We start from the raw sequence: 21,592 nt of genomic DNA on the forward strand, positions 1-21,592 counted from the left end.
CTAACTTTCCATAACCATCATAAAGCAATAATAGGTAAACCACTGAGAGAAGATTTTGCAAGAGACTACTTTACCTTGGTAGTAACAGTCAAGTCTTCATCATCTGGTTTAGGCATGGATCCACACACAGTTTCTTGGAAAATGCTTTAGAGCAAAAATATACAATAAAAATCAGCAAGTTGATTTTTTTGTTTTTTTTACAAATTTTTTAACTGCCAGTTCATATTCAGCTTCCCCCTCCAATAAACAAAAACACAATCTGGGAAAAGGTCAGCCGTCTGTGTATTAAATAACATTTCTTGATACAATTAAAATATGGCCTCTGTTCCAAAAATAGATTTTGGTTACCTATTTCTGCCTCCAGCTGTCTAAATTTATAAAATAATATTAAATGAAAACTGACCTTGAGCTCCATAACAAATAGTGACAGCCAATATATTGGCAGAGCTTGATAATAATTTATTCTCACAAATTATCTGTCCTGAAGCAGAACATGAAATTCAATTAATGGATGACATAAAGACTAATCTTTGTCACTTCAAAATGGCAGTCTTGATTCCTCAGCATGAAAACCACTTAAGAAGGTCCCAATGCTTTCCTTTGTCCTAAAAGAGTACAGAGAATCCCCTGCTGTATTTGAAATGTGTGAGAGCTAAATGTACAAAAATCTAATAACGAAGGTGTATTTTCTTATTGAGGATACTCTTCCCAGAAAGATTAAAACATTAACAATTGGAAAAATCCAATTATTTTCACTCTATAGGTCCTACCTTATTCAGGTCCACATCAACTAGTAAGCCCTTAAAAGTCTTCATAGGCACTCAGATATCCAATGAGAGAGACTGCTGGAAAAACAGTTCTGGCAGTTGTACCTCTGTTTCCCTAAATACTACCTGAATGTCTTTCTTCCTGTGGGTTCCCACTTCCAGATTCCACTTGTGCAAGGCTCCATGGCAGTTTCCAATCTTCAAATCTTCAGTCTATGAAAGCACAGATTCCTGAAAGGATGGCCTCAAATGACCAGGGGTGGGAGCACTCTATATCCCTGCTCCTGGATAACAACCTAACGAGTCTCTACTCACTACCATCACAGACACACCTCCAACTACCCAGCGGACTTTCATGACTGATTTGACAGCCAGTGATGCCCCTGACCCAGCCTACATGGATATGGGAAGGACATCAGTGAATTGGGAAAAGAGGCAGAGATGAGGAGATACCTGCCCTGGGCCACAGATCTATGTAGTTCAGCTATCTCCAGCCCATCAGTACTCGAGGGGCTCTAAGCCACCCTCTGTAAGTCAGGATGCAATTAGATTATACCGCATTTCTGTCTGCAGTAGAGACTGCTCAGTGTCTCCAAATGTCTTAGCATCTCACAGCAAAAATCTGCAAGTTTGTCAGTTCTTGATTTAAAAAGAGCACAGCAGTCTGTTTAGAGCTTCCTTGAACCCTCTATTTTAATGTGCCTTTGTAGCTTGTGTCCCTCATCTTTATAATTTATCAGACTTGTCATAAACCCCAACATTAATCTCTTATTGAATAATCTGTATCCAGTGTCATTTCTCTTCAAACTTGGCCTTCCCCTGCTCATTCCATTCTTAGCCATTTCCACTGGGTTCACCAGCTAATTCCATTCTCATTCTATCCACTGGGTGCACCAGACTCACTCCCCCTTGTATTATTAAAACACATGCCAGGCCAGGCGTGGTGACTCGCACCTGTAATCCCAGCACTTTGGGAGGCTGAGGTGGGCAGATCACCTGAGGTCAGGAATTCGAGATCAGCCTGACCAATATGGAGAAACCCCATCTCTACTAAAAATACAAAATTATCCGGGCATGGTGGTGCATGCTTGTAATCCCAGATAGGAGGCTGAGGCAGGAGAATTGCTGGAACCCAGGAGGCGAAGGTTGCAGTGAGCAGAGATTGTGCTATTGCACTCCAGTCTGGCAACAGGAGTGAAACTGTCTCAAAGCAACAACAAAATGCCAATAGAATAAAACGAAGGAAGAGTATTGGGCTTTAAAATGAGTTCAAATCTCATTTCTACCATGTCTTATGTCCAGAAAAAAGCATCCTAATCTCTTTGAGTCTCAAGTTCTCTATCTAGAAAATCATTTGACCAGAACATTCAACACAGATTGAAGTACTAGAGGTATTGTAATTTGTCCTAAGAGTCCTTAAGTTTCTGTAATTCTGTTTTGGTTCTGTCTATAGGAAAATTGGGAATACATAGCCGGCAGAATTTGAAAACCAAAGAAACACCAAGGAAGAAAAGTCATGGAAAAAGAAAAAAAAAAAGCATTATGGAAGTAGGCAGAAATACTAGCCTACACAGAAAACAAAACTGGGGAGTTAAATAATTTCTCTCCAGGATTTGCCAAATCTTGGTTTTGAGTATCTTCCAGTCCTATGGCCAAACCTTTACTGTGCCTTAAAGGCTTTGGTGGTTAATTAAAAAAAAAAAAAAAGATACTGGTTACCACAAAAATTGTCAAATTTATTAGGACAAACTCAAGGACTAACCTCATTTCTAACAGTAACCTAAAATGAGAGTTCAACTTATTTAAACTCATTAATTTAGACATTAAAATAATTAATCTGACTAATCTTATTCAGACCTATACCTTGATCAAAGTGCTGCACAGATATCTCTATCAATCTGTACTGAGGAGCAAGAGAAAAGATTTGAAAGCCAGATAGGCTGACGGTCAAATTGTGGGTCAGCTACTTTGTGAACTATGGGATCGTAATCCAATTAATTAACCTCTCTAAACCACAGTTGCCTATTTAATAAACAGTAGGTTATAAGAAAACAGACATTGTCATGACTTTATGAGATAAATGCATAGCACATAATAGGGTATTTAGCCTAGAATGCAACACTCGATAGATAATAGTTTCTTCCATCTGTATTTTCTTAGTTAACATAATTTTTAAATCTGTAAAATCCTACCTGACTGCAGATTCATCAGAACTCCCAGAATCTATTAAAGGAAAAGGTAAAATGCATTTTAAATCAATAATGTATAGAATATTAAAACCATAAGAAAGCACAATGATGCATGCCTGTTAATTTCAACTATTTGGGAGGCTGAGGAAGGAGGATCACTTGAGAAATCCAGAAGTTTGAGACCAGTTCAGGAAACATAGCAAGACTCTACCTTCATTAAAAAAAAAGTATGCACAGTTGTGTACATAATTTAGATTATTTTTCTTTAAAGTATAGGATTGATGCTTTGTTACAAAGTATTCCTTTGGGAGCATACCTGTGACCTTATTAGAATTAATATAAATTATAACTATTGGTATGTAATTAATGCAGTAAGAACTCTTCTCTTTGTATTTATTAAATGCAAAGAATAAATTTATCAGAATTTGATATCTACAAGTGAATTGCAGTATACAAGTTATCCTAGCCAAACCCGATGAAATTGACTGAAAATGGTTTGTTAGAACAGATAGAGTGAGTGACCAGTGTCAAACAGCATGATTTCTGGACCAAAATATGAGGGGGGCAGTTAAAACAGAGTAAACAGTAGTTCCCTTATCCACTATATGTGTGGAAAAGACACACTTGCCATGTTTTTCTCTGCTCTCACACCACAGCAGCAATCATCAACAAAGAAGGCTTCTGTGACCAAACATGTGGAGAGGTTTTTCCCCACCAACAAGCAAGCAATCACTTCTGCAGATGACACAAACTGGGTGTCATCTAATTCAGTTCTCACGCTCTGTCTGCAGATAGCATCAGATTCCACAGGTAAAGGGCTCAGTCCCATGAGACTGCCTCCCTACATCAGTCCTAAGTCTGAAACTCCAGAACTTCTGACCAATTGGCTTCAAATTCTGGTTCCCAGGACTCCCTCTTTGGGTTAAATTGAATTGCTGGAATGGCTCCAAGTACTCAGGGAAACACACTTACCAGTATACTATGAGTGACATTACAAAAGGTACAGATGGACAGATGCATAGTGCAAAGTATGGGGCTAGTGGCACAGAGATTTCCATGCCCTCTCAGGACATAGCACCCTCCAGGAACCTCCATGTATTCAGTGATCTGGAAGCTCTCCAAGCCCAGTCCCTTTGGGTCTTTATGAAAGCTTCAATATATAGCATCACTAATTAATCACTGGCTGTTGGTGACTGACAACCTTCAGCCCTTCTCTCCTCCCTAGAGTTTGCAGAGTGAGACAGAAGATCTCAACCCTCTAATCAGCCATGTCTTCAGGATAGTGACCAGTTCCCATTCTGAATCTACCTAGGAGCTTCCAGCCATCGATTATTAACCTACCAAAAGATATCACTTTGGAAATTCTAAGGAGTTTAAGAACTGTGCACCAAGAAATGAGTCAAAGTTCAAACACAGATTTTACATCTGCAGTTTTGAATTATGTGGTTACAGCTACTAACAGTTAACTGTATTCTAAACACATTACATTAAAAACTCTAGAAATAAACAAGTCATAAGTGTTAGTGTGCCAGTCTGAGAAGCACAATAAAATCTCGAGCTCTTGCCCTCTATCCATCCCAGGATGTGAATCATTTATTTGTCCAGTGTATTCACACTGCATGTGCTGTCCAGCCATTAGTCACCAACGTGGCCTCCTCCTGCATCCAGCCATCAACATCATTAAGGCCTGAAGGTCCAGGAACACTCAAAGCTGATAATCTTTTTTTCTGACTTAGAGTCAGGGGTGAATAGTGGCCTAACACTACATGACAATGCCCACATTCACCTCACTTCATCTCATTACACAGGCATTGTTTCACTTATATCACAGAAAAAGGGTGAGAACCATACCATAGATTTTAAGAGACCACATTCAAATAACTTATTACAGCATATTACTATAATTTTCCATTTTATGTTTAGTTGTTAATTTCTTACTGTGCCTAATTTATAAATTAAACTTTAACATAGATATGTAAGTATAGGAAAACAAAACAGTCATTCAGTACTATTTGTGCTTTCAGGCATTCACTGGGTGCCTTTGAATGTATCTCCCACAGTTAAGGGGGAACTACTGCACTTACTTTGGTGTAACACAACACATTCTCTCTAGCTCTTCAGTTAAAACTGTTCAGCTTAGGATAAAACACCCTATCACTAGAAGTCAGCAAAACGTAGGAATCAGACCAGAAACAGGGATTCTTGCAAAAACTTTCCAGCTGCCAGTGGAGAAGAGCTCAAGAGATATTAATGTGTTACTCTGGCCAATACCCTTGGGGAAGGTGCTGGGTGTTTTAGTTGTAGCTATGTGCTCTGCCCTACTGGGAAGCACAATATGTGCTCTGCCAGTCTGAGAAGCACAATAAAATCTTGTTTGTAATAACAAGGCCCAAATTCACCTGCCATTTTACCTCCCACAGAAAAACCACTAGAAAGATTACTGCTTTAAGAGCTTATCCCCTCTGAACCACATCACAGAACAAGACTGTCTCAACAACAACAACCACAACAAAGAAACAAACCTAATTGTTCCCATGTAAAAATGAGTCTAGGTCCACACTAGATCTGAAGAGTTCACAATGCCATGAGACAGGACAGAAATATATTAAAAAATTATATTCCTGCTTTATGTAGAAATAAAACTGTTGAATCTAAGCTTTTGTAAGACAAGTCAAGAAAAAGAGCAAAAAATGCAAAAGTAAAACTTGAAAGTCCATTTCATCATCAAGGACTCATTCACAAAGTATATATATTGTTCAAAACGTTGGTTTAGAATTTTGACATGAATAAGTTGCAGTTTCATTTGAGGATGTCCAAGAGGTCAAATAAGACAATGTCATTTGCTATTTTGTCTTTTTTTTTTTTTTTTTTTGAGAGCAGTAAACTTCATTAGAGAAATGAATTGTCATAACTTCATAGGCTAAAGGCTCATGAGTCATAATTCTAAGGGCATTTGTTAAATATGGTGGTGCATTCTTGCATTCTGAACTTCTCAGCCTTAAACTCTCATATAGTAAATATTCACAGTTACAAACTGATTAAACAAAAGCCCCTTTTAATCTGACATTATTTTTCCTTTTCTTTTTTTGTTTGAGACACAATCTTGCTCTGCTGCCAGACTGGAGTGCAGTGGCACAATTTTGGCTCACTGCAACCTCCACCTCCTGAGTTCCAGCCATTTCTGTGTAACAGACTCCCGAATAGCTGGGACTAGATGGGGTTTCACCATGTTGGTCAGGATGGTCTGACTGCGTGATCCACCCGCCTCAGTGTCCCAAAGTGCTGGGATTACAGGTGTGAGCCACTGCACCCAACGTATTTTTCTTTTTCTTTTTTTTCTTTCTTCATGCAACAGGAGATTCTAATTAAATATGGTAGAGTGGTATAAGGGAATACAATGAAAAGCATAAAACGAATTAAACCAGAGCTAATCATATTAATGTGGATACATCTGGAAAATAGAATACAAAGTGGAAGAAAGATGTGTAAAGTGTAGAACCACTCACCTTCCATTTTAGGACACAAACATTCTGCATATTATTTCTGAGCATCACAATATAGTTAAGGATTTCAAAAAGGCATTGAAATGGAAAACAGCCAATGATGTTGGTAGCCTCAATGATGTTCATGATGGTCGCCTCTGTGCAATTTTTTTTTAAAAAAGCTTTTATACCAAAAAATCTGAAAATCACCATTTTAAAAGACTGTCTTCCAGTTATGAATGAATGATTACTTTCCTAGTTTTTAATAACCAAAGATGCCACAAACACACCCATACACACCCATACACACACATGCATACACAGTCTGCTCATTAGAACATCTCATTGCCTTTAGATCATCAGTGTAATAACATTAACAGGAAGTCTCTAACGTTAATACGGAAACTGACATCTAAGTAAAGCATTCCTTTAGGTAAATACCAGAACTCCAACTAGCACACAAGACACTGAAAATATCTCAGAATCTCAAAATTCACTGCTTTGAATCCCTGACAAGTATAAAAATTCCATATTGGAAATGTTATGCTACTTAAAACATTAAAATAGAAACAATCTGAGTTAAAACTCACATTTTAAAAATCTTATTTTCTTATACTTCTAAATTTATATTAAAATATGGATACCAACAATAACATTTATGTCAATGTATTCATTCAATTTAGAATAAAAAGAATTAGGGGTAAGAAGAATGTGAGTACTTCGACTCATTTAATGTACTTATTTCCAGCATTCCATTTGTATTGAAATTGTACCTGCTCTGGATGTCTGTACATTCTTTCTTTGTACTGCTTCTCTCACAACAGAATCTTCCATTTCAGTGGTAGGCTGAATGAGTTTTAAAAGAAAATAATAAATCATATATATTTTATACAATATCAAGTTAGTAATTAAAAATAAATATATATAATTACCTTCAAGGAAGGATGTTATTCAGGAGGCCCTACAAAGCAAAGGGGACATGTCATCAATTATATGCAGATATGACCAGGGCCAACCGAACATTCATGCAGTGTTAGTATCAAGCTGAGTCCTCATGCCTGGCTCAGAAAATAATTACTTAAGGTTTTGAGGGTTCTTTTTGGCATCTCCTTTTCATTGCCTAGGACAGCAACATGATGGAAATATACTGAGTAAAATAGGAATACAAGATCCCTAAATCACAAAGTTTATATTTCAAAAGTGAGATTGTTTCAAATGCCTATAACTAAGATAGAAAAGTATGGATATTAATGTGAACATGTTGGGCTGATAAGGATGAAAGGGACCATTAAACAGTGGAGCAAATCATAACCTGAGAGAATCAATGTCAAGGCTGATAGTGAATGCTACAGAGTATTTAAACTTGGAACATCAAAGGCATTGATGCCAGAACACCACAAATATTTATCATGTGCTTCCCCTTGTCCTGTCACTTAGGAAATACACAGTTGGGATGCCAGTTCAGGTGAATGTGTGATTCACCTCTCATCAAAGAAAGTCTTCTAAATTGATCAGCTATGATACACACTTATGAAATAACAGTTTCTCAAAATTCTCATTTTCCCATGCCCACATGGCTACTGAAGCACCTAAATTTCTCATATCCTCTTGTTTAACCTTTCCTTAAGAGTTCTTTGATCCACTTATGCAAGACTTAAAACACGTCAAACCATATAGAATAAGCTTTCAATATCAAAATATTTATCAAAAGAGAAAACATTGAATTGTCACAGTCTTGATAGAAAAGAACAAACTTTTATATTTCAAGATCAGTGCAGTATTCTTAGAAAATGACAATTTTGGTAGTCACAGAATAAATTTTATAATATGACTGCTTCTAAAATTAGCTAAGATTGGCATGTCATCTTACTCTGTAACTGACTTTTATAAAACAGCTATCATATCAAAGAACTGGCTGACACCCCCCCCAAATTAGCCAAAATGCAACTTAATCATATCTTATTCACTCATGTCAATGAAACTTCTTGCTCCGAGGCCTGACAGTTATGAAGATAAATTAGCTGCTGTGGTTTGCCCCAATTCTAGCCCTCTCTCCTGCCTCCAGTGTGCTCCACAGCGATAACTGCTTTTGCTGGACTGGGCATATGCCCAAGAAACTGGAAGTGAGGTGTCTGAAGCTTCCTTGGTTTTATCTCCGAAGTCCCCCAACAAGCTTTCTTTTCTTCCCCCTTCCTTGCCCTTTCACAATCCCTCTTCCCTTGCAAAAGTAATCTTTAGATCTGTCATCCTGATGCTTCTCTTCCTAACTGCTTTTTATGGATAATTGTGACCACTTTTTTCATCTGTATTCAGCAGTAGTATACACCAATACTTTTTTTCATCTCATTCTGCTTCCTCCGTGGCTACAATCCTACTTCAGAAATGAAAGGAGATTAATGCCTTCCCTTGATTCTGTTATTTTTTAAATTGCTGTCCAATGGTTCTTTTTCCAGATTTCTCTAAAGGAAGGCTATTTCCTTGTTATTCAGAGCTGTGTCCAAGGAACACCACAAACACCACCTGTGTACTCCTGAGAAAGGCAGAATCCCACACTTGCTGAATGAGAGTGTCTGTTTTCCAGAAGCTCCTCAATTAATTCATGAAAATTTGGATGCTCTGTTCTACACTAATGTGCTTCCACATTTGTTTACCTTAATTGCCCATCTGGAACTTAGCCTCAATTTCTTCCCTATGAAGTCCCTGAATTTAATTCTTCATTATAAGCCATAATGTTTCTAATAAACTTTTAATCAGGCTATACCTTCTCTAACTTCCTCTCCATAAATCACATGACACTATTCAATTATATTAATTTGGCCTATATGATACTATTCGATGAAGTTATAACATTTTCTATAAAACTAAATTATGGCCATACGTGGCTGACCATTTATGGTGATATTCATCTATGGTAGATAAAACACAGGTCTGTGTGGTGAGGTACCTCAATCCTTAATGCCTCACCAATACTGAGAATGACAGCAAGAGCAGGAAGATGTTACTCTAGTTCTCTGACACGCTTTGGGGCTGGAAGCTGATGTTACCTTCTTTCCCATTTCTATCACCCTGCTCCTCCTCCTTCTAAAAATCAATTTGACTTTACTACCCTGCTTTACATACACACACATACCGTTTCTTCATTTATTCCATGTACACTCTGCCCTCCTCATTCATTCTCTCTCTTATTCATTTCCTCTTCCCTCTTTCCTGACTTGCCTCAGATCTTAAGAGTATCTTAAAATGGGAACTAACAATTCATCTCCTTTGCTGGTACTCTCAATAGACTCAACTGCTGACCCAGATTAGATATACAACTTGTCACCATTTTACTTCTCCTTTACTTAAGATACATTTAATAGAACATTTTCTTTAGCTATTTGAATATATTAGTGCTCATATTTAAAAAAATAAAACATTCTATCAAATGACTTTTTAAATAAAATAGTATTCTTACCTTCTTTTACATTGACTATATATATTTTTTCCCATTGGAAGGTCTAGGTAAAGGCTCTGACACTTTCTTGGGGACACACTGTTGAGTTAATATCAAACATGAGTTTCCATTTAAAAAATTATAATGAGTCGCATAAAGACTTTCTTATCAATTATTTTTCTTTTTTTCTGAAACAGGGTCTCACTCTCACCAAGGGCTGGAATGTAGTGGCATGATTATGGCTCACTGCAATCTCAAACACCCAGCTAATTTGCTTTGTGTTTTAGTAGAAATGGTGTTTCACCATGTTGGTCAGAATGGTCTCGATCTCTTGACCTCATGATCCACCCACCTCGGCCTCCCAAAGTGCTGGGATTATAGGTGTGAGCCACCACACCTGGCTCAAACTCCTGGTCATAAGTAATCCTTTCACTTCTGTCCCCCAAAGTGTTGAGATAACCAATGTGCATCACCACACCCAGCACTAATCAATTTACTTAAATAAATTTACCCAAGCTTGGTGTCTCACTCTTATAATCCCAGCCCTTTGCAAAACCAAGTTAGGTATATTACTTGAGCTTGGAGTTCAAGACGAGCTTGGACAACATAATGAGAACCTATCTCTACAATAAATAAATAAATAAATAAATAAATATGAGTTAGGCATTGTGGTGTGTGCCTGTAGTCCCAGCTACTTTGGAGGCTGATGTGGGAGGATTACTTGAGCCTGGGAAGTGGAGACTATAGCGAGCCAAGATCATGCGACCACACTCCAGCCTAGGCAACAGAGCAACACTCTGTCTCCCCAGAAGTTTCAATTTAGTATTTTAAAACTAATTTGACTTAAAAAATAAGAGAAGCAAAGCATTCCAGTAGAGAATGTCATCTACACTTTCTAGATCAGGCTCATCTGTTATCTTCATATGTCCATTGACTTGCTTATCTGAGCATGGCACCCCAAAGGAAACATATTCACAGATAAAATATTAGCATGTGCATATTTCAGTCAGGAACTAGCTTCGAAGTACCTAACTCTACTTTGCAAACTCCACCAAAAATAAAACATTTAAAAAATAAATATTGGCAGTCGAGCGCAGTAGCTCACGCCTGTAATCCCAACACTTGGGGAGGCTGAGGGGACGTATCACAAGGTCAAGAGACTGAGACCATCTTGGCCAACATGGTGAAACCCCGTCTCTACTAAAAAATACAAAAATTAGCTGGGAGTGGTGGCACACACCTGTAGACCCAGCTACTCAGGAGGCTGAGGCAGGAGAATTGCTTGAACCTGGGAGGCGGAGATTGCAGTGAGCCTAGATTGCGCAACTGCACTCCAGCCTGGAGCCTGGTGACAGAGGAAGACTTTGTTTCAAATATATATATATATAAATATATATATATATATATATATATATAGGCAAGGTACGGTACGTTTGCTCATGTTTGTAATTACAGCACTTTGGCAGGCTGAGGCAGGTGGATCACCTGAGGTCAGAAGTTTGAGAGCAGCCTGAACAACATGGTGATACCTGTCTCTACCAAAAATACAAAATTAGCCCGGATTGGTGGTGCGCACTTGTAGTCCCAGCTACTTTGGAGGATGAGACAAGAGAATTGTTTAAAGCCAGGAGGTGGAGGTGGCAGTGAGCGGAGATTGCACCACTGCACTCCAGCTTGGGTGAAAGAGCAAGACTCTATCTAAAAAACTTATACACACACACACACACACGCACATTATATATATATATATAAAATACATGTTATACATAATATAAATGTGTGTATTATATATAGTATATATAATATATACATATATAATATATAAATAATATATATTACTTGGTGTAATATTTACAATATTAAAAAATTTTTAATATCCTCATAAAAATTTCAGTGTTAAGATATTTATGATAGAAAACTTGGAAATATGTCATATTGAGCATAAATAGAACACCATAGAAGATGCTTCATTTACGTAAACAAACATTTGAAAACACCTACATATTTTTTAATGAAATCTTTACTGATAGAAAAAAAAGTTTGAATAGAATGATAATGTAATAATAAAATTTTTATGTTATATTTAAATAAAAGCAAGCAAATATGTGATCAACTGTGCAACAATTTCATTTATTTTTTAATTATACGTTAAGTTTGGGGTACATGTGCAGAACATGCAGGCTTGTTACATAGGTATACACATGCCATGGTGAGTGGCTGCAGCCATCAGGCCAGGGACAGTGGATCACACCTTTAATCTTAAGACTTTGGGAGGCCAAGGTGGGTGGATTGCTTGAGCCCAGGAGTTTGAAACCAGCCTGGGAAAAATGGTCAAACCCCATCTGTGCAAAAGACACATGAATTAGCTGGGCATGGTGGTACATGCCTGTAATCCCAGATACTCAGAAGACTGAGATGGAAGGATCACATTACCCTGGAAGGTCAAGGCTGCAGTGAGCTGAAATTGCACCACTGCACTTTAGCACAGGCAACAAAGTGAGACCCTGTTAAGAAAGGAAGGGAAGGAAGGGAAGGGAAGGGAAGGGAAGGGAGGGGAGGGGAGGGGAGGGGAGGGGAGGGGAGGGGAGGGGAAGGGAGGGGAAGGGAAGGGAAGGGAAGGGAAGGGAAAAGAGAGAGAAAGAAAGAACGAACTTCAAAAGTGTAGCAAGCTTTCTTTAAAAGGAAAAAAAAAGAACATTTATTTAGGAAGCATCTAAAGCATCTAAAATGTGCCAGCGTTCAAGTTCACATTTGTTGTACATACTGTAATCATAAAAAATCATTATGATGATGGCTTTCTGCTCATCCCAGGGTGTTAAAAGCAAAATGAATACACGTGATCCTTTGTTGTCTCCATTCAGAATTGACTCCTCTTAGACTTTCACATGGCTGGCTATTTCTCATCCTTCAGTTGGCAGCTTAAATAGCATACTCAGAGAGGTCTTCTCTGACCACAGATTTCCATTCCTTTCCCATTCCCATCCTAACCAAAAACTTCCTTCATATCTTCTAACATTTTCTATTTTCTTTATAGAAAGCCTTTATAGTGAGAAGTATTTGCTCTTTCTTTTTCTGTTCCTACTACTATAGCATAAGATCTTATCTTGTATATTCAGTGTCTCACTGACTAGCACAGTTTGTGATCTATAACCAAAATAAATTCGAGGTCAAAACACTTAAAATTTCATCAGGAAGTCTCATCTGCCAAACAGCTATGTTCCTACAGGACATCTTCAGTCCTAGTGGCCTGCCGAAACTGAACACACCCCTACCCCAAATTTAAAAGCCACATGCCATTTCCTACTTTCCCATTCTTTTCTTGATGCTGCTGCCATTTTATCATCCATCAGGTTTACAAACATTTTTCTCGAGATTTACTAAGTCACTGAATACTGCTGTGATCATTTTCTCTCACATTTGTAAACATATTTTCCAGGTTACAAATGTTTTTACATTTCCCACTACTTTTGTTCATTACACACACCTGAGAGGTACCATTAGCACCATTTTTATGAATGAAGTCAATGACAATCAAATAAAGAATTTTTTCCAAGGTCCTGTAGCTAGTAAATGGCAGAACCAGGATGCTAACATGTCTTTTGACTTCTACTTGGTGCTGGCAAAACTATGTACCAGCTGCTTCTAGTGAAAAGTCAGGCCCCTCCCATTTCTCTCCACAGTCATAACATTAGAATGCACCATTATTATTTTATACTTCTGCTGCCATAAGTGTGGCTGCCACAAAAGTCCTCAGTGTGTTCTCTTTTTGAAAATGACTTCTATTTACTACAACACTAAACAAAATTGTCGTTATTATAGTCCCACATAGTTACTACTCCCCAGGTTTTTTTCTTAACTTAAAATGTTTGTTGTAGATCTATATTGGACAATCAAAATATATAAACATATTAAAATCCCAGCATTATCCTTTTAAGTTCCAATTTCAGTAAAAACTACAATTTAAACTGTTTCTAACTCTCCTTATGATTTTGCACATCCAGATATACCATAGAATGATGCATTTGGCCACAGCTTAACCTGAAATAATTCTTTAGATTTTAGACAAACTTATTTTCAGAACACAAAGCGATTTTTTGCACATTCTAAACTTTATTTTTCTGGCACTATACTAGCTTCTTAAATGAATCATGCAAATTAGCAGAATTATACTATGAAGCAGTAATTTACTTAGCACATAAATACTTTATCAATTATGAGCTCAAAAACATGAGAAAATAATTCATTATGGGCATATGCAGGAGGTAATTATTTGCATAAATCACTTCTTGTGGGGGAAAATGAGAATTTAGTTTATAGTGGTACCTTATTTAAGTGGATTGGCATTGCAAATAGTATTAGTTGCTTTTATTCTGTTTGTCAAAAAGATAAAGATAAATGTATAAATTCAGCTCTTCCAAAGAAAAGGAAAAAAGCAAGAGTAAATCTTGCGGGCACTAATTGTTGAATGAAAGCCACATGTAGATAACTAAAGCGAAAGCTGGGACTAAATATGCTGACTATGAAGACACAGATGGACTGCAAGACCAGAAATGAGATCTGTGAGAAAAAAATTAGGTGGGGATAAATCATTTTTAAAATGTGAGGATGAAGGGAGAAACAACAAAGAAGCTAACTAGTCAATTTATTATGAGCTTCATCCAAGAGAGAAAAGAAACAACATGACGTACCATAAAGGACATGGAGAAATTGATATGTAACTGAGCCTTCTGTTCCTTTATAGCCCTAACAATACAGGTTAATACTTATGCTACAATTAGTTTCTAAAAAATATTTCTGTGATACAGAGTTTAGTTTCATTACTATAAAACATTCAATTAGCTAACTATGGTCATCTGCCACTACCTGAAAGACTGTTATTATTGTGGAGAGGGAAAGCTAGAACTTTCCATCAACTTTCCACCTAGAGGAAGAATTGGTCACCAGAATTCTAAAGAGTAATGCATATTGGCTTATTAGTGGCATTAAGGGGGGGAAAAAAAAGAGTAATGCATGGCTAACATGAGTTGGGGCTAATAAAATATTTAAGAAATTTTAGTCTAAAATCATAATCTAAGATTCCAGTTGAGTTATACTACAAAATATATTGTAACCCTCTTTGCTATTAATGCTCTATTTCTAATTTATCTCCTTTTTATTTATGGTATAATTTCTCAAAATAACACATCAAAACATACATATTTAAACATTAAAAAATAATACAAATGTAAGCAATATTTTTTAACTGTAGCATTTAATAAATAGATACATTATGTATATTACTTATAACATTCCATTAGATAAAAATTCATTCATCTATTTATTCAGATTAAACAACTATTAAGGCTGAATGTGGCAACTCATGCCTGTAACCCCAGCACTTTGAGAGGCTGATGTGGGCATATCATGTGAGTCCAACAGTTAAAGGCCAGCCTGAGCAACAAGGCAAAACCCCATCTCTACAAAAAGTACAAAACTCAGCCAATCATGGTGACAAAGGCCTACAGTCCCAGCTACTTGGATGGCTGAGGTGGGAGGATCACCTGAGCCCAGGAAGTGGAGACTGCAGTGAGCCAAGATCCCACCACTGCACTCCAGCCTGGGTGAAAGTGAAACTCCATCTCAAAAGAGCAGCAACGACAATGCTTCTTACATGGAAGACTGTATTTCAGGTACTCCAGGATACACACAAATATGTCTATGACCTCCAGTAGCTCATAGTATGCAGGAACTTCAAGTGATTATTTAAACAACTAAATATAAAAATTCTGTAATTTTAAATTTCTGAATGTAATATAAAGACTATGAGTGGATATTTTAAATAAACTACAATGACAAAATTATGGTGTTAAAGTCTTACCATATTGGTATTAAGAGTCTGCTTCTATAACTGGTTATTCACAGTAAAATACATGTTATTCATTAGATGAAGCATTTTACATATACCCTTTATGGACAACTTATAAAACACACAAAAATCCATTTGTAATACCAAGTTTGGTAACATAAATTTATCATTTCTACATTTCTACAATTTATATTTTTAAAGCAGATACAATCTGGTTATGTTGCCTAGGCTGTTCTCAAACTCCTGGGCTCAAGCAATCCTCCTGCCTCAAACCCCCAACTAGCTGGGACTACGGGTGTACACCACCATACTCAGCTAGTTTTCTACAAATTTTAACATTATTTTAGTCTCACCACAGAAGTTGTAATAGAAGTAGAAAAAAAAATCTCTCCTAAAAACTGTATGATACCAAAATAATAGGTGTCCAGAAAAAGGTATATGCGATGTGCTGTACAGTTTTGCCAATAAATAGTACCAGGAGATTCCATGATAACTACAAGTAATTTGATTCAGTGAAGATTTATACAGGCATAAATATTATGAAAGTAACACTAATATGATTTAAAAGCCAATATTAATGTGTATCCAAATAAACCTTAACCAAATTTTATATTTCCTTTACTGGGGAAAGCATTTTCTAATGTGATTTTCCTGCCACTATGTATTTTCCAGTTCATTTTCTTTCAGCCCCTACCCTGTCACAGTAGTTAATCAATCTTTCGTTAGTTAACAAGGTTAAAAAAAAGTTTTTAATGTTCGCCATGTCTATGCTTTTCTCTGACCAACTTTTTATTACCAACATAAGAAAAGGTAGATAAACTACTGCTAAATTTTAAAAGTAAATAATATGCAAAACTTGACTGAGAAAATTAATTTTACAAGAGGCCACTTTACCTTGGTGGTAACAGTCAAGTCGTCATCATCTGGCTTAGGGCATGAATCAACACACAGTTTGTGGAAAATGCTTTAGAGCCAAAATATACAATGAAAATGAGCAAGTTGATTTCTTTACAAATTTTTTAACTGCCAGCTCATATTCACCTTCTCCCTCCAAAATACAAAAACACAATCTGGGAAAGGGTCAGCCGACTATATTAAATAATGTTTCTTGATATAATTAAAATATGGTCTCTGTTCTAAAAATAGATTTTGGTTACCTATTTTTACACCTCTACCTGTCTAAATATATACAATAGTCAATGAAAACTGACCTTGAGCTCCATAACAAATATTGACAGCCAATATATACCAGAGCCTGATGCTAATTTACCCTGACAAATTATCTATCCTGAAGTTGTACTTAAAATTCAACTAATAAATGATGTAATTTTTGTTACCTAAACTGGAAGAAACCCGATGACCTAAAACAAGGCAGAAATCCACCATTTCTTGTCCATTATCTATCTCTGGTTAAAAGGCTAATCTGTGTCACTTCAAATTGGCAGTCTTGATTTCTCAGCATGGAAACCACTCAAGAAGGTCCCATTGCTTTCCTTTATCCCAAAACGTTATGGGGAATCACCTGCAATATTTGAAACGTGTGAGTGCTAAGTGCACAAAAGTCTAATAACAAAGGGGTATGTTCTCTTTTAGAATACTCTTCCCAGAAAGAGTAACACATTAACAGTAATAAAAATTCAATTATACTCACTTTATACGTCCTACGTTTTTCAGGTCCACATTAACTAGGAAGCCCTTAAATCCTTCACAGGTAGAGTCGGGCATGGTGGCTTATGCCTAAAATCCCAGCTCTATGGGAGGCTGAGGGGAGCAGATCACTTAAGGTCAGGAGCTCAAGACCAGCCTGGCCAACATGGTGAAACCCTGTTTCCACTAAAAATGCAAACATTAGCCAGGTGTGGTGGCAAACACCTGTAATTTCAGCTACTAGAGAGGCTATTATGTTTGAACCCTGAAGGCAGAGGTTGTGGTGAGCCAAGGTCATGCCATTGCACTCCAGCCTGGGTGATGAAGCAAGACTCCCTCTAAAAAAAAAAACCTTCGTAGGCACTCACTCAGATATCCAAGAAGAGAGACTGCTGGAAAAACAGAGTCCTGGTAGTTGTACCTCTATTTCCCTAAGTACTATCTAAGTCTTCCTATTGGCTTCCAGATTCCACTTGTGCAGGGTGCCATGGCAGTTTCCAATCTTCAATTCTTCAATCTATGAAAGCACAGATTCCTGAAAGGATGGCCTCAAATGACCAGGAGTGGCTCTCTACATCCCTGCTCCTGAATAAAAAGCTAACTGGAGTCTCCATCCACTGTCCCCAGCATAGACACACCTCTAATTACCCAACTGAACTTCATGACTGATTGGCCAGTCAATCATGCCCCTGACCCAGCCTACATGAACATTGGAAGGCCATCAGTGAATTATGAAAAGAAGCAGAGGTGAGAAGGCACCTGCCCTGGGCTACAGATCTATGTAGTTCAGCAATCTCCAGCCCCTAGTACTCAAGAAGCTCTAAGCCACCCTCTGTAAATCACAATGGAAGCGTGTGATGCCACATTTCTATCTGCTGTAGAGACTCTCCAGTGTCTCAAAATGTTTTAGCATCTTTCAGTAAAAATCTTCAAGTTTGTCATTGATTTAAAAATATGCGGCAGCTTGTTTAAAGCTCCCTTGAACCCTCTATTTTAATGTGTCTTTGTAAATTCCCAACATCTTGTGTTCTTCATGCTTGTAATTTATCTTTATTAAACTTGTCATAAACTCCAATATTCTGATCTCTTACTGAAGAATTCATATTCCTATCCAATAAAGTATTGTTTCTCCTCAAACTTGGCCTTCCCCCACTCATTTCATTCTTAGCCACTGCCATTGGGTTTAACAGTTAATTTAATTTTCATTCTATCCACTGGGTGCACCAGACTCTCTCCCCCTTTGTATCATCATCGTCGTCATCATCATTACCATCATCATCATCATCATTATCTGAAACAGAGTCTCACTCTGTCACCAGGCTAGGGTGCAATGGCATGATCTCAGCTCACTGCAACCTCCACCTTCCATGTTCAAGCAATTTTCCTGCCTCAGCCTCCCAAGTAGCTGGGATTACAGGTGCCTGCCACCATGCCCAGCTAATTTGTTTTGTATTTTTAGTAGACTGATTTTCACCATTTTGCCCAGGATGATCTGGATCTCTTGACCCCCTAATCCACCTACCTCAGCCTCCCAAAGTGCTGGGATTACAGGTGTGAGCCACCATGGAGTGGCTGTAATCCCAGCTATTTGGGAGGTTGAGGCAGAATTGCTACAACTCAGGCAGCAGAGGTTGCAGTGAGCCTAGACTGCACCACTGCATTCAAGCTTGGGCGAGAGAGCAAGACTCTGTCGACAACAATAACAACAACGTGCCCATAAAATAAAAAAAGAAGGGTGAGTACTGGGCTTTAAAATGAGTTTAAATCTCATTTCTACCACTTCCTACATCCAAAAAGAAAACTATCCTAATCTATTTGAGTCTCAGATTCTCTATCTAGAAAAACACCTGACCACAACGTTTAACACATGTTGAAGTACTAGAGGTTATTTTAATTAGTCCTGTGATTCCTTAAAATTCTGAAATTCTGCATGCTTTCGATTGTCTATAGGAGAATTGGGGATACATAGCCAGCAGAATTTGAAAAAATAATAGAACAAAAGAAATGCCAAAGGCAGAAAAGAACACTTTAAAACATCAAGCGAAGGTTATGGAAATGTCATGGAAAAAGAAAAAAAGACTAAAGAAAAGTATTGTGGAAGTAGAAATACCAGCCTAAAGGGAAAACCAAACTGAGAAGTCAAGTAATTTCCCTCTAAGACTTGTCTAATATTGTTTTGTAAAATTTACAATCCTATGGCCAAACCTTTACACTGCCTTTTATGGTAAAGATAAAGCCTTTGATGGTAAAGATAAGATATTGGTTACCACTGAAATTGTCAAATTTACTAGAACAAACTGTTAGACCAACCTCATTTCTAACAATAACCTTAAATGAGAGTTAACATATAACTAGATTTGACTGTATTCATTAATCTGATTCTAACATATATCTTGATCCAGTTGCTGCACAGACCTTTATCAATCTATGCTGAGGAGCAAAAGAAAGATTTGGAAGCCAGGCAGCTGATGGTTTAACTGTGAATCAGCTACTTTGTTAAGTATGGGGTCATGAGCCAATTAATCAACCTCTCCAAACCACAGTTGCCTATTTAATACACAGTAGATCATAAGAACACAGACGCTGTGGTGGCTTTATGAGATAAATGCATAGCACATAATAGGGTGGTTAGCCCAGAATACAACACTCAACAGATATTAGTTTCTCCCATTTATATTTCCTTAGTTAATATAATTTTTCAAATCTATAAAATCCTACCTGACTGCAGATTCATCAGAACTCCCAGGATCTATTAAAGGAAAACAAAATGCATTGTAAATCAATAATAAATATATAGAATATTAAAATCATGAGAAGGCAGTCATGCATGCCTGTAATCTCAACTACTTGGGAGACTGAGGCAAGAGGATCACTTGAGAAACCCAGAAGTTTGAGACCAGTTTGGAAAACATAGCAAGACTCTACCTTCATAAAAAAAAATTATGCACACATGTGCATGCTTTAGACCATTTTTCTTTAAAGTATAGGACTGACGCTTTGTTACAAAGCATTCTTTTGGGAGCATACCTGAGACCTTATTAGAATTAATATAAGTTATACCTACTGGTATGTGATTAGTGCAGTAAGAACTCTTACTTCCCTTAATCTGTATTTATTAAATGCAATGAATAAATTTATCAAAATTTGATATCTACAAGTGAACTGCTGTGTACAAGTCATCCTAGCCAAACCCGATGAAATTGGCTGAAAATGGTATTGTTATCAGAACAGGTGTGATGAGTGACCAGTGTCAAAGAGCATGATTTCTGAACCAAAATATGAGGAGGGCAGTTAAAACAGAGTATACAGTAGTTCCCTTATCCATGACAAGTGTGGAAAAGACACACTTGCCATGTTTTTCTCTGCTCTCACACCACAGAAACAATCATCAACAAAGAAGGCTTCTGTGATCAAATGTGGGGAGGGTTTTTCCCCACCAACAAGCAAGCAATCACTTCTGCAGATGACACAAGCTGGGTGTCCTCTAATTTAGTTTTCACACTCTATCTGCAGATAGCATCAGATTCCACAGGTAAAGGGCTCATCCCATGAGACTGCCTCCCTACCTCAGTCCTAAGTCTGAAACTCCAGAACTTCTGACCAACTGGCTTCAATTTGGGGTTCAATTGAGGTTCCCAGGACTCCCTCTTTGGGTTAAATTGAATTACTGGAATGGCTCAAAGTACTCAGGGAAATGCAGTTGCCAGTTTGCTATAAATGCCATTACAAAAGGTACAGATGAAGAGATGCACAGTGCAAAGTGTGAGGGAAGTGGGAGGAAGATTACATGCCCTCCCAGGACACGCCATCCTCCAGGAACCTAAAGGTATTCAGCAAACTGGAAGCTCTCTAAGCCCAGTCCCTTCGGGTCTTTATGAACGCTTTATTACATATGCACCACTGATTAAGTAAATCATTGGCTGTTGGTGACTGAAAACCTTCAGGCTTTCTCTTCACCCCAGAGTCTGCCGAGTGAGACAGCAGATCTCAACCCTCTAATCAATGTCTTCATGATAATGACCAGTTGCCATCCTGAATCTACATAGGGGCTACCAGCCATCAATCATTAGCATACAAAAAGACATTAGTTTGGAATTTCTAATGATTTTAAGAATTGTACACCAAGAAATGGGTCAATGTCCAAACACAGATTTTACATTGTTTTTATTTCTGTGGTTACAGCTTATAGTCAACTGTATGCCCAAAATATCACAAGAAAAACTTCAGAA

The 21,592-nt window shown here is 37.5% G+C and overlaps 2 long non-coding RNA genes across 4 annotated transcripts in view; one reads left to right on the forward strand and one right to left on the reverse strand.

Annotated features, from left to right (window-relative positions):
• Positions 1-18,437, forward strand: part of LOC105715310 (uncharacterized) — a 66,167-nt gene extending 47,730 nt beyond the window's left edge. The window contains exon 4 of the long non-coding RNA XR_001107020.3: positions 17,830-18,437. This is a non-coding gene — a long non-coding RNA (uncharacterized LOC105715310). The remainder of the gene's footprint in view (positions 1-17,829) is intronic.
• LOC135272275 (uncharacterized) lies at positions 80-7,401 on the reverse strand. Of its 3 annotated transcripts, none has more exons than XR_010340378.1 (5): positions 7,371-7,401; positions 7,212-7,284; positions 6,463-6,594; positions 2,960-2,990; positions 80-980 (listed from the first exon to the last, which is right to left on the reverse strand). It is a non-coding gene; the product is annotated as an uncharacterized LOC135272275 (long non-coding RNA). The 3 variants fall into 3 exon arrangements; XR_010340376.1 differs by having other exon boundaries at positions 80-998; XR_010340377.1 differs by lacking the exon at positions 6,463-6,594 and having other exon boundaries at positions 80-2,990.
• Positions 18,438-21,592: the final 3,155 nt, after the last annotated feature.

Source organism: Aotus nancymaae, unplaced genomic scaffold (genome assembly GCF_030222135.1).
Source record: "Aotus nancymaae isolate 86718 unplaced genomic scaffold, 86718_ANA_hifiasm-v0.15.2.pri h1tg000108l, whole genome shotgun sequence".
In the NCBI taxonomy this organism is placed as follows: Eukaryota; Metazoa; Chordata; class Mammalia; order Primates; family Aotidae; genus Aotus; species Aotus nancymaae.